This window comes from Phyllobates terribilis, unplaced genomic scaffold, assembly GCF_046119375.1.
Source record: "Phyllobates terribilis strain yellow unplaced genomic scaffold, ASM4611937v1 Scaffold_5206__1_contigs__length_53453, whole genome shotgun sequence".
Classification (NCBI taxonomy): Eukaryota; Metazoa; Chordata; class Amphibia; order Anura; family Dendrobatidae; genus Phyllobates; species Phyllobates terribilis.
In genome coordinates this window covers 1-12,011 of record NW_027367954.1, presented here as the reverse complement: position 1 = coordinate 12,011, position 12,011 = coordinate 1, and the positions used below count along the sequence as shown (strand labels likewise).

The 12,011-nt window shown below is 36.6% G+C and overlaps 10 non-coding genes across 10 annotated transcripts; all 10 read right to left on the bottom strand.

Annotated features, from left to right (window-relative positions):
• Window positions 1-939: 939 nt before the first annotated feature.
• Window positions 940-1,012, bottom strand: TRNAF-GAA (transfer RNA phenylalanine (anticodon GAA)). Its single transcript has one exon. It is a non-coding gene; the product is annotated as a tRNA-Phe (tRNA).
• Window positions 1,013-1,921: 909 nt separating this feature from the next.
• Window positions 1,922-2,004, bottom strand: TRNAL-CAG (transfer RNA leucine (anticodon CAG)). The gene has a single exon. It is a non-coding gene; the product is annotated as a tRNA-Leu (tRNA).
• A 1,313-nt stretch (window positions 2,005-3,317) lies between these two features.
• On the bottom strand, window positions 3,318-3,400 carry TRNAL-CAG (transfer RNA leucine (anticodon CAG)). The gene has a single exon. It is a non-coding gene; the product is annotated as a tRNA-Leu (tRNA).
• Window positions 3,401-4,584: 1,184 nt separating this feature from the next.
• Window positions 4,585-4,657, bottom strand: TRNAF-GAA (transfer RNA phenylalanine (anticodon GAA)). Its single transcript has one exon. It is a non-coding gene; the product is annotated as a tRNA-Phe (tRNA).
• A 909-nt stretch (window positions 4,658-5,566) lies between these two features.
• Window positions 5,567-5,649, bottom strand: TRNAL-CAG (transfer RNA leucine (anticodon CAG)). Its single transcript has one exon. It is a non-coding gene; the product is annotated as a tRNA-Leu (tRNA).
• Window positions 5,650-6,962: 1,313 nt separating this feature from the next.
• TRNAL-CAG (transfer RNA leucine (anticodon CAG)) lies at window positions 6,963-7,045 on the bottom strand. Its single transcript has one exon. It is a non-coding gene; the product is annotated as a tRNA-Leu (tRNA).
• A 1,184-nt stretch (window positions 7,046-8,229) lies between these two features.
• TRNAF-GAA (transfer RNA phenylalanine (anticodon GAA)) lies at window positions 8,230-8,302 on the bottom strand. Its single transcript has one exon. It is a non-coding gene; the product is annotated as a tRNA-Phe (tRNA).
• Window positions 8,303-9,211: 909 nt separating this feature from the next.
• TRNAL-CAG (transfer RNA leucine (anticodon CAG)) lies at window positions 9,212-9,294 on the bottom strand. The gene has a single exon. It is a non-coding gene; the product is annotated as a tRNA-Leu (tRNA).
• Window positions 9,295-10,607: 1,313 nt separating this feature from the next.
• Window positions 10,608-10,690, bottom strand: TRNAL-CAG (transfer RNA leucine (anticodon CAG)). The gene has a single exon. It is a non-coding gene; the product is annotated as a tRNA-Leu (tRNA).
• Window positions 10,691-11,874: 1,184 nt separating this feature from the next.
• Window positions 11,875-11,947, bottom strand: TRNAF-GAA (transfer RNA phenylalanine (anticodon GAA)). Its single transcript has one exon. It is a non-coding gene; the product is annotated as a tRNA-Phe (tRNA).
• Window positions 11,948-12,011: the final 64 nt, after the last annotated feature.

Below are 12,011 nucleotides of genomic sequence, written 5' to 3'. Positions count from 1 at the left end.
ACACATTGTACTTTATATTAATGGTAAATTTAGGTCAATATATATTTAGTTTTTCTTGTGAAAATATCTAAAGTTGCACAATTTCATTGAAATGCGGTGATGCCCCATATGTCTTCATAAACTACTGTTTGGTCACACAGCAGGGCTTTGAAAGTAAGAGCGCTATTTGGGTTTTGGGAATGCAGATTTTGCAAGAATATTTTGAGGGTGACATTTGCGGAGTTCCAAAAGTACCAAAACAGCAGAAACCCCTCCAAAGTGATCCCATTTTATAAATTACTCCTCACAATGAATTCATCAACACCAGCAATTACTATTATTGTCCCACATATGTTTTCACTCTGCAACATCCAGAATTGCAAATAAGCCAGTTTAGTGCCCAGCTTGCGCTTATGGAGACAAGCACCCCATACATTTTAAGTGGGCTCTCCTCGCTAGAGAAATGCCAAATCTGTGGATTCTTTGTCTTACCATTAACGTAGAAACCCCTATTTTTAGAATGAAAGATGACGGTCCTGAGTTGGGGCTTGTGTTTTTTGCCTTCCTGGCTTTTTCCCCAAACAGCTTTGTTCCTGGCATATTATTTAAGCATATTTGTCTCAGTAATGCCACAGCGATTCATAGTCAAACATAAATGGCTGAAATCATTCAGCTAGTGTCTGATACATGCTGCCCGTATTAGCTATCAGGTTTCCTTTAAATCCTCATACAGCTAAGTCAAACTAAAATAAAACAAAGTGATGACGTCCAGAATGAAGGAAAAATTACAAAAAATATTATTTTCCTCAAAAGTTAAAAGTGTTCAGTTCTCAAGTTTCTATCATTTTATTTCCTGTAGATAGTTATAATGATTAGGATTTTTACATTCTCTGTAAACAGTCAGTCCATATGCTTTGTTTATTTTCTGCTTAAAATTTAATGGGTGAAGAAAAAAACTTTTGCCGAAACCCGGGATTGAACCAGGGACCTTTAGATCTTCAGTCTAACGCTCTCCCAACTGAGCTATTTCAGCAGGACACATTTAGATTCAGGAATGTAATGTATTTATTTTTACTTTGACTTGTTTTTGCAAGATTATCAATATTTGAAAGTCCCGCTATTTTGCGTACATATTTAACAACTTACATTAATTCTTTGTGAATGAATAGAAAAAACAGCAATTCTGCATTTTTTTTACATTTTCAAATTTACTCAATTCGCCAGGGTAATTCTGACTGTGTCTCTGTAGGACAGGTGATGATTGAGCATAAAACACAATTTGTAAGCATAATGTTGCATCAAGCTTTATTTTTTTCTTAGGTGCAAACAATTGGAGTGAAGATAGGAGATGCAAATTTAGAGAAAATATTCTACTGATTGTTAATGTTGAAAGTGAAAACATTTGTCCCAAAATGTGGTGAAACTTTGATGTCAGTATCACATGCGCATTTCAGACTTGTTAAACTATGTTCATCTGCTCTTTTAGCTTTTGTTTATTAAGTATATATATAGTCTATTGATGCATTGAGGTAAAAAAATCTGAAATTAGACTTACTGGTAATTCGGTTTCTAGGAATCTTCCACGACAGCACCTTAGGAGGTTCACTCTCTGCCCTAATAGGGACAGAGAACACATAGAGATGAAATAGTCCCTCCCATTGTCCTATCAACAGTATTTTTCCGATGCCAAAGCAACAACTAACATATGCACAAAGAAACTATTTGATGTTCCCAGAAGTCTTTTGTGAAAGCACAAATTCCGAACATTTAAGATTTGCCTCAAGGACCCCAAGGAATACTGCCAAAGTGCCAACGTTGAGAATTGGTTTTGCTAAGCCCCATCACTTTTAGTTATCGATTTGAGATTGCCACCAATAGAGCGGACCCCCAACTAATCAGTAACAGGAGTGAAGCTGTAAAATTTCTTGAAAGAAAATTCTAATGTCAGAAGAGGGATTCAAACCCACACCTCCAGAAGAGACTGCGACCTGAACGCAGCGCCTTAGACCGCTCGGCCATCCTGACTACTTCTGGCTTTTGTAATTTAACTCTTTCTAAGCTAAGCAGTAGAAAGATGAGCACTACTTGTGATGAAAGGAAATATGCCATGATTTCTTTTATTTTAATATTGATTTGTAACCTATTAGTTACAGCCAATTTTGAGCTTCATGACCAAGCACCGTTTTTTAAATCTGACATGTATCAATTTATGTGGCAATAACACTGGAATGCTTAACATATCCCCGTGATTCTGATAGTGTTATTTTGTAACACATTGTACTTTATATTAATGGTAAATTTAGGTCAATATATATTTAGTTTTTCTTGTGAAAATATCTAAAGTTGCACAATTTCATTGAAATGCGGTGATGCCCCATATGTCTTCAGAAACTACTGTTTGGTCACACAGCAGGGCTTTGAAAGTAAGAGCGCTATTTGGGTTTTGGGAATGCAGATTTTGCAAGAATATTTTGAGGGTGACATTTGCGGAGTTTCAAAAGTACCAAAACAGCAGAAACCCCTCCAAAGTGATCCCATTTTATAAATTACTCCTCACAATGAATTCATCAACACCAGCAATTACTATTATTGTCCAACATATGTTTTCACTCTGCAACATCCAGAATTGCAAATAAGCCAGTTTAGTGCCCAGCTTGCGCTTATGGAGACAAGCACCCCATACATTTTAAGTGGGCTCTCCTCGCTAGAGAAATGCCAAATCTGTGGATTCTTTTTCTTACCATTAACGTAAAAACCCCTATTTTTAGAATGAAAGATGACGGTCCTGAGTTGGGGCTTGTGTTTTTTGCCTTCCTGGCTTTTTCCCCAAACAGCTTTGTTCCTGGCATATTATTTAAGCATATTTGTCTCAGTAATGCCACAGCGATTCATAGTCAAACATAAATGGCTGAAATAATTCAGCTAGTGTCTGATACATGCTGCCCGTATTAGCTATCAGGTTTCCTTTAAATCCTCATACAGCTAAGTCAAACTAAAATAAAACAAAGTGATGACGTCCAGAATGAAGGAAAAATTACAAAAAATATTATTTTCCTCAAAAGTTAAAAGTGTTCAGTTCTCAAGTTTCTATCATTTTATTTCCTGTAGATAGGTATAATGATTGTTCCCAGAAGTCATTTGTGAAAGCACAAATTCCGAACATTTAAGATTTGCCTCAAGGACCCCAAGGAATACTGCCAAAGTGCCAACGTTGAGAATTGGTTTTGCTAAGCCCCATCACTTTTAGTTATCGATTTGAGATTGCCACCAATAGAGCGGACCCCCAACTAATCAGTAACAGGAGTGAAGCTGTAAAATTTCTTGAAAGAAAATTCTAATGTCAGAAGAGGGATTCGAACCCACGCCTCCAGAAGAGACTGCGACCTGAACGCAGCGCCTTAGACCGCTCGGCCATCCTGACTACTTCTGGCTTTTGTAATTTAACTCTTTCTAAGCTAAGCAGTAGAAAGATGAGCACTACTTGTGATGAAAGGAAATATGCCATGATTTCTTTTATTTTAATATTGATTTGTAACCTATTAGTTACAGCCAATTTTGAGCTTCATGACCAAGCACCGTTTTATAAATCTGACATGTAACAATTTATGTGGCAATAACACTGGAATGCTTAACATATCCCCGTGATTCTGATAGTGTTATTTTGTAACACATTGTACTTTATATTAATGGTAAATTTAGTTCAATATATATTTAGTTTTTCTTGTGAAAATATCTAAAGTTGCACAATTTCATTGAAATGCGGTGATGCCCCATATGTCTTCATAAACTACTGTTTGGTCACACAGCAGGGCTTTGAAAGTAAGAGCGCTATTTGGGTTTTGGGAATGCAGATTTTGCAAGAATATTTTGAGGGTGACATTTGCGGAGTTCCAAAAGTACCAAAACAGCAGAAACCCCTCCAAAGTGATCCCATTTTATAAATTACTCCTCACAATGAATTCATCAACACCAGCAATTACTATAATTGTCCAACATATGTTTTCACTCTGCAACATCCAGAATTGCAAATAAGCCAGTTTAGTGCCCAGCTTGCGCTTATGGAGACAAGCACCCCATACATTTTAAGTGGGCTCTCCTCGCTAGAGAAATGCCAAATCTGTGGATTCTTTGTCTTACCATTAACGTAGAAACCCCTATTTTTAGAATGAAAGATGACGGTCCTGAGTTGGGGCTTGTGTTTTTTGCCTTCCTGGCTTTTTCCCCAAACAGCTTTGTTCCTGGCATATTATTTAAGCATATTTGTCTCAGTAATGCCACAGCGATTCATAGTCAAACATAAATGGCTGAAATCATTCAGCTAGTGTCTGATACATGCTGCCCGTATTAGCTATCAGGTTTCCTTTAAATCCTCATACAGCTAAGTCAAACTAAAATAAAACAAAGTGATGACGTCCAGAATGAAGGAAAAATTACAAAAAATATTATTTTCCTCAAAAGTTAAAAGTGTTCAGTTCTCAAGTTTCTATCATTTTATTTCCTGTAGATAGTTATAATGATTAGGATTTTTACATTCTCTGTAAACAGTCAGTCCATATGCTTTGTTTATTTTCTGCTTAAAATTTAATGGGTGAAGAAAAAAACTTTTGCCGAAACCCGGGATTGAACCAGGGACCTTTAGATCTTCAGTCTAACGCTCTCCCAACTGAGCTATTTCAGCAGGACACATTTAGATTCAGGAATGTAATGTATTTATTTTTACTTTGACTTGTTTTTGCAAGATTATCAATATTTGAAAGTCCCGCTATTTTGCGTACATATTTAACAACTTACATTAATTCTTTGTGAATGAATAGAAAAAACAGCAATTCTGCATTTTTTTTACATTTTCAAATTTACTCAATTCGCCAGGGTAATTCTGACTGTGTCTCTGTAGGACAGGTGATGATTGAGCATAAAACACAATTTGTAAGCATAATGTTGCATCAAGCTTTATTTTTTTCTTAGGTGCAAACAATTGGAGTGAAGATAGGAGATGCAAATTTAGAGAAAATATTCTACTGATTGTTAATGTTGAAAGTGAAAACATTTGTCCCAAAATGTGGTGAAACTTTGATGTCAGTATCACATGCGCATTTCAGACTTGTTAAACTATGTTCATCTGCTCTTTTAGCTTTTGTTTATTAAGTATATATATAGTCTATTGATGCATTGAGGTAAAAAAATCTGAAATTAGACTTACTGGTAATTCGGTTTCTAGGAATCTTCCACGACAGCACCTTAGGAGGTTCACTCTCTGCCCTAATAGGGACAGAGAACACATAGAGATGAAATAGTCCCTCCCATTGTCCTATCAACAGTATTTTTCCGATGCCAAAGCAACCACTAACATATGCACAAAGAAACTATTTGATGTTCCCAGAAGTCTTTTGTGAAAGCACAAATTCCGAACATTTAAGATTTGCCTCAAGGACCCCAAGGAATACTGCCAAAGTGCCAACGTTGAGAATTGGTTTTGCTAAGCCCCATCACTTTTAGTTATCGATTTGAGATTGCCACCAATAGAGCGGACCCCCAACTAATCAGTAACAGGAGTGAAGCTGTAAAATTTCTTGAAAGAAAATTCTAATGTCAGAAGAGGGATTCGAACCCACGCCTCCAGAAGAGACTGCGACCTGAACGCAGCGCCTTAGACCGCTCGGCCATCCTGACTACTTCTGGCTTTTGTAATTTAACTCTTTCTAAGCTAAGCAGTAGAAAGATGAGCACTACTTGTGATGAAAGGAAATATGCCATGATTTCTTTTATTTTAATATTGATTTGTAACCTATTAGTTACAGCCAATTTTGAGCTTCATGACCAAGCACCGTTTTTTAAATCTGACATGTATCAATTTATGTGGCAATAACACTGGAATGCTTAACATATCCCCGTGATTCTGATAGTGTTATTTTGTAACACATTGTACTTTATATTAATGGTAAATTTAGGTCAATATATATTTAGTTTTTCTTGTGAAAATATCTAAAGTTGCACAATTTCATTGAAATGCGGTGATGCCCCATATGTCTTCAGAAACTACTGTTTGGTCACACAGCAGGGCTTTTAAAGTAAGAGCGCTATTTGGGTTTTGGGAATGCAGATTTTGCAAGAATATTTTGAGGGTGACATTTGCGGAGTTTCAAAAGTACCAAAACAGCAGAAACCCCTCCAAAGTGATCCCATTTTATAAATTACTCCTCACAATGAATTCATCAACACCAGCAATTACTATTATTGTCCAACATATGTTTTCACTCTGCAACATCCAGAATTGCAAATAAGCCAGTTTAGTGCCCAGCTTGCGCTTATGGAGACAAGCACCCCATACATTTTAAGTGGGCTCTCCTCGCTAGAGAAATGCCAAATCTGTGGATTCTTTGTCTTACCATTAACGTAAAAACCCCTATTTTTAGAATGAAAGATGACGGTCCTGAGTTGGGGCTTGTGTTTTTTGCCTTCCTGGCTTTTTCCCCAAACAGCTTTGTTCCTGGCATATTATTTCAGCATATTTGTCTCAGTAATGCCACAGCGATTCATAGTCAAACATAAATGGCTGAAATAATTCAGCTAGTGTCTGATACATGCTGCCCGTATTAGCTATCAGGTTTCCTTTAAATCCTCATACAGCTAAGTCAAACTAAAATAAAACAAAGTGATGACGTCCAGAATGAAGGAAAAATTACAAAAAATATTATTTTCCTCAAAAGTTAAAAGTGTTCAGTTCTCAAGTTTCTATCATTTTATTTCCTGTAGATAGGTATAATGATTGTTCCCAGAAGTCTTTTGTGAAAGCACAAATTCCGAACATTTAAGATTTGCCTCAAGGACCCCAAGGAATACTGCCAAAGTGCCAACGTTGAGAATTGGTTTTGCTAAGCCCCATCACTTTTAGTTATCGATTTGAGATTGCCACCAATAGAGCGGACCCCCAACTAATCAGTAACAGGAGTGAAGCTGTAAAATTTCTTGAAAGAAAATTCTAATGTCAGAAGAGGGATTCGAACCCACGCCTCCAGAAAACTCTGCGACCTGAACGCAGCGCCTTAGACCGCTCGGCCATCCTGACTACTTCTGGCTTTTGTAATTTAACTCTTTCTAAGCTAAGCAGTAGAAAGATGAGCACTACTTGTGATGAAAGGAAATATGCCATGATTTCTTTTATTTTAATATTGATTTGTAACCTATTAGTTACAGCCAATTTTGAGCTTCATGACCAAGCACCGTTTTATAAATCTGACATGTAACAATTTATGTGGCAATAACACTGGAATGCTTAACATATCCCCGTGATTCTGATAGTGTTATTTTGTAACACATTGTACTTTATATTAATGGTAAATTTAGTTCAATATATATTTAGTTTTTCTTGTGAAAATATCTAAAGTTGCACAATTTCATTGAAATGCGGTGATGCCCCATATGTCTTCATAAACTACTGTTTGGTCACACAGCAGGGCTTTGAAAGTAAGAGCGCTATTTGGGTTTTGGGAATGCAGATTTTGCAAGAATATTTTGAGGGTGACATTTGCGGAGTTCCAAAAGTACCAAAACAGCAGAAACCCCTCCAAAGTGATCCCATTTTATAAATTACTCCTCACAATGAATTCATCAACACCAGCAATTACTATAATTGTCCAACATATGTTTTCACTCTGCAACATCCAGAATTGCAAATAAGCCAGTTTAGTGCCCAGCTTGCGCTTATGGAGACAAGCACCCCATACATTTTAAGTGGGCTCTCCTCGCTAGAGAAATGCCAAATCTGTGGATTCTTTGTCTTACCATTAACGTAGAAACCCCTATTTTTAGAATGAAAGATGACGGTCCTGAGTTGGGGCTTGTGTTTTTTGCCTTCCTGGCTTTTTCCCCAAACAGCTTTGTTCCTGGCATATTATTTAAGCATATTTGTCTCAGTAATGCCACAGCGATTCATAGTCAAACATAAATGGCTGAAATCATTCAGCTAGTGTCTGATACATGCTGCCCGTATTAGCTATCAGGTTTCCTTTAAATCCTCATACAGCTAAGTCAAACTAAAATAAAACAAAGTGATGACGTCCAGAATGAAGGAAAAATTACAAAAAATATTATTTTCCTCAAAAGTTAAAAGTGTTCAGTTCTCAAGTTTCTATCATTTTATTTCCTGTAGATAGTTATAATGATTAGGATTTTTACATTCTCTGTAAACAGTCAGTCCATATGCTTTGTTTATTTTCTGCTTAAAATTTAATGGGTGAAGAAAAAAACTTTTGCCGAAACCCGGGATTGAACCAGGGACCTTTAGATCTTCAGTCTAACGCTCTCCCAACTGAGCTATTTCAGCAGGACACATTTAGATTCAGGAATGTAATGTATTTATTTTTACTTTGACTTGTTTTTGCAAGATTATCAATATTTGAAAGTCCCGCTATTTTGCGTACATATTTAACAACTTACATTAATTCTTTGTGAATGAATAGAAAAAACAGCAATTCTGCATTTTTTTTACATTTTCAAATTTACTCAATTCGCCAGGGTAATTCTGACTGTGTCTCTGTAGGACAGGTGATGATTGAGCATAAAACACAATTTGTAAGCATAATGTTGCATCAAGCTTTATTTTTTTCTTAGGTGCAAACAATTGGAGTGAAGATAGGAGATGCAAATTTAGAGAAAATATTCTACTGATTGTTAATGTTGAAAGTGAAAACATTTGTCCCAAAATGTGGTGAAACTTTGATGTCAGTATCACATGCGCATTTCAGACTTGTTAAACTATGTTCATCTGCTCTTTTAGCTTTTGTTTATTAAGTATATATATAGTCTATTGATGCATTGAGGTAAAAAAATCTGAAATTAGACTTACTGGTAATTCGGTTTCTAGGAATCTTCCACGACAGCACCTTAGGAGGTTCACTCTCTGCCCTAATAGGGACAGAGAACACATAGAGATGAAATAGTCCCTCCCATTGTCCTATCAACAGTATTTTTCCGATGCCAAAGCAACAACTAACATATGCACAAAGAAACTATTTGATGTTCCCAGAAGTCTTTTGTGAAAGCACAAATTCCGAACATTTAAGATTTGCCTCAAGGACCCCAAGGAATACTGCCAAAGTGCCAACGTTGAGAATTGGTTTTGCTAAGCCCCATCACTTTTAGTTATCGATTTGAGATTGCCACCAATAGAGCGGACCCCCAACTAATCAGTAACAGGAGTGAAGCTGTAAAATTTCTTGAAAGAAAATTCTAATGTCAGAAGAGGGATTCGAACCCACGCCTCCAGAAGAGACTGCGACCTGAACGCAGCGCCTTAGACTGCTCGGCCATCCTGACTACTTCTGGCTTTTGTAATTTAACTCTTTCTAAGCTAAGCAGTAGAAAGATGAGCACTACTTGTGATGAAAGGAAATATGCCATGATTTCTTTTATTTTAATATTGATTTGTAACCTATTAGTTACAGCCAATTTTGAGCTTCATGACCAAGCACCGTTTTTTAAATCTGACATGTATCAATTTATGTGGCAATAACACTGGAATGCTTAACATATCCCCGTGATTCTGATAGTGTTATTTTGTAACACATTGTACTTTATATTAATGGTAAATTTAGGTCAATATATATTTAGTTTTTCTTGTGAAAATATCTAAAGTTGCACAATTTCATTGAAATGCGGTGATGCCCCATATGTCTTCAGAAACTACTGTTTGGTCACACAGCAGGGCTTTTAAAGTAAGAGCGCTATTTGGGTTTTGGGAATGCAGATTTTGCAAGAATATTTTGAGGGTGACATTTGCGGAGTTTCAAAAGTACCAAAACAGCAGAAACCCCTCCAAAGTGATCCCATTTTATAAATTACTCCTCACAATGAATTCATCAACACCAGCAATTACTATTATTGTCCAACATATGTTTTCACTCTGCAACATCCAGAATTGCAAATAAGCCAGTTTAGTGCCCAGCTTGCGCTTATGGAGACAAGCACCCCATACATTTTAAGTGGGCTCTCCTCGCTAGAGAAATGCCAAATCTGTGGATTCTTTGTCTTACCATTAACGTAAAAACCCCTATTTTTAGAATGAAAGATGACGGTCCTGAGTTGGGGCTTGTGTTTTTTGCCTTCCTGGCTTTTTCCCCAAACAGCTTTGTTCCTGGCATATTATTTAAGCATATTTGTCTCAGTAATGCCACAGCGATTCATAGTCAAACATAAATGGCTGAAATAATTCAGCTAGTGTCTGATACATGCTGCCCGTATTAGCTATCAGGTTTCCTTTAAATCCTCATACAGCTAAGTCAAACTAAAATAAAACAAAGTGATGACGTCCAGAATGAAGGAAAAATTACAAAAAATATTATTTTCCTCAAAAGTTAAAAGTGTTCAGTTCTCAAGTTTCTATCATTTTATTTCCTGTAGATAGGTATAATGATTGTTCCCAGAAGTCTTTTGTGAAAGCACAAATTCCGAACATTTAAGATTTGCCTCAAGGACCCCAAGGAATACTGCCAAAGTGCCAACGTTGAGAATTGGTTTTGCTAAGCCCCATCACTTTTAGTTATCGATTTGAGATTGCCACCAATAGAGCGGACCCCCAACTAATCAGTAACAGGAGTGAAGCTGTAAAATTTCTTGAAAGAAAATTCTAATGTCAGAAGAGGGATTCGAACCCACGCCTCCAGAAAAGTCTGCGACCTGAACGCAGCGCCTTAGACCGCTCGGCCATCCTGACTACTTCTGGCTTTTGTAATTTAACTCTTTCTAAGCTAAGCAGTAGAAAGATGAGCACTACTTGTGATGAAAGGAAATATGCCATGATTTCTTTTATTTTAATATTGATTTGTAACCTATTAGTTACAGCCAATTTTGAGCTTCATGACCAAGCACCGTTTTATAAATCTGACATGTAACAATTTATGTGGCAATAACACTGGAATGCTTAACATATCCCCGTGATTCTGATAGTGTTATTTTGTAACACATTGTACTTTATATTAATGGTAAATTTAGTTCAATATATATTTAGTTTTTCTTGTGAAAATATCTAAAGTTGCACAATTTCATTGAAATGCGGTGATGCCCCATATGTCTTCATAAACTACTGTTTGGTCACACAGCAGGGCTTTGAAAGTAAGAGCGCTATTTGGGTTTTGGGAATGCAGATTTTGCAAGAATATTTTGAGGGTGACATTTGCGGAGTTCCAAAAGTACCAAAACAGCAGAAACCCCTCCAAAGTGATCCCATTTTATAAATTACTCCTCACAATGAATTCATCAACACCAGCAATTACTATAATTGTCCAACATATGTTTTCACTCTGCAACATCCAGAATTGCAAATAAGCCAGTTTAGTGCCCAGCTTGCGCTTATGGAGACAAGCACCCCATACATTTTAAGTGGGCTCTCCTCGCTAGAGAAATGCCAAATCTGTGGATTCTTTGTCTTACCATTAACGTAGAAACCCCTATTTTTAGAATGAAAGATGACGGTCCTGAGTTGGGGCTTGTGTCTTTTGCCTTCCTGGCTTTTTCCCCAAACAGCTTTGTTCCTGGCATATTATTTAAGCATATTTGTCTCAGTAATGCCACAGCGATTCATAGTCAAACATAAATGGCTGAAATCATTCAGCTAGTGTCTGATACATGCTGCCCGTATTAGCTATCAGGTTTCCTTTAAATCCTCATACAGCTAAGTCAAACTAAAATAAAACAAAGTGATGACGTCCAGAATGAAGGAAAAATTACAAAAAATATTATTTTCCTCAAAAGTTAAAAGTGTTCAGTTCTCAAGTTTCTATCATTTTATTTCCTGTAGATAGTTATAATGATTAGGATTTTTACATTCTCTGTAAACAGTCAGTCCATATGCTTTGTTTATTTTCTGCTTAAAATTTAATGGGTGAAGAAAAAAACTTTTGCCGAAACCCGGGATTGAACCAGGGACCTTTAGATCTTCAGTCTAACGCTCTCCCAACTGAGCTATTTCAGCAGGACACATTTAGATTCAGGAATGTAATGTATTTATTTTTACTTTGACTTGTTTTTGCAAGATT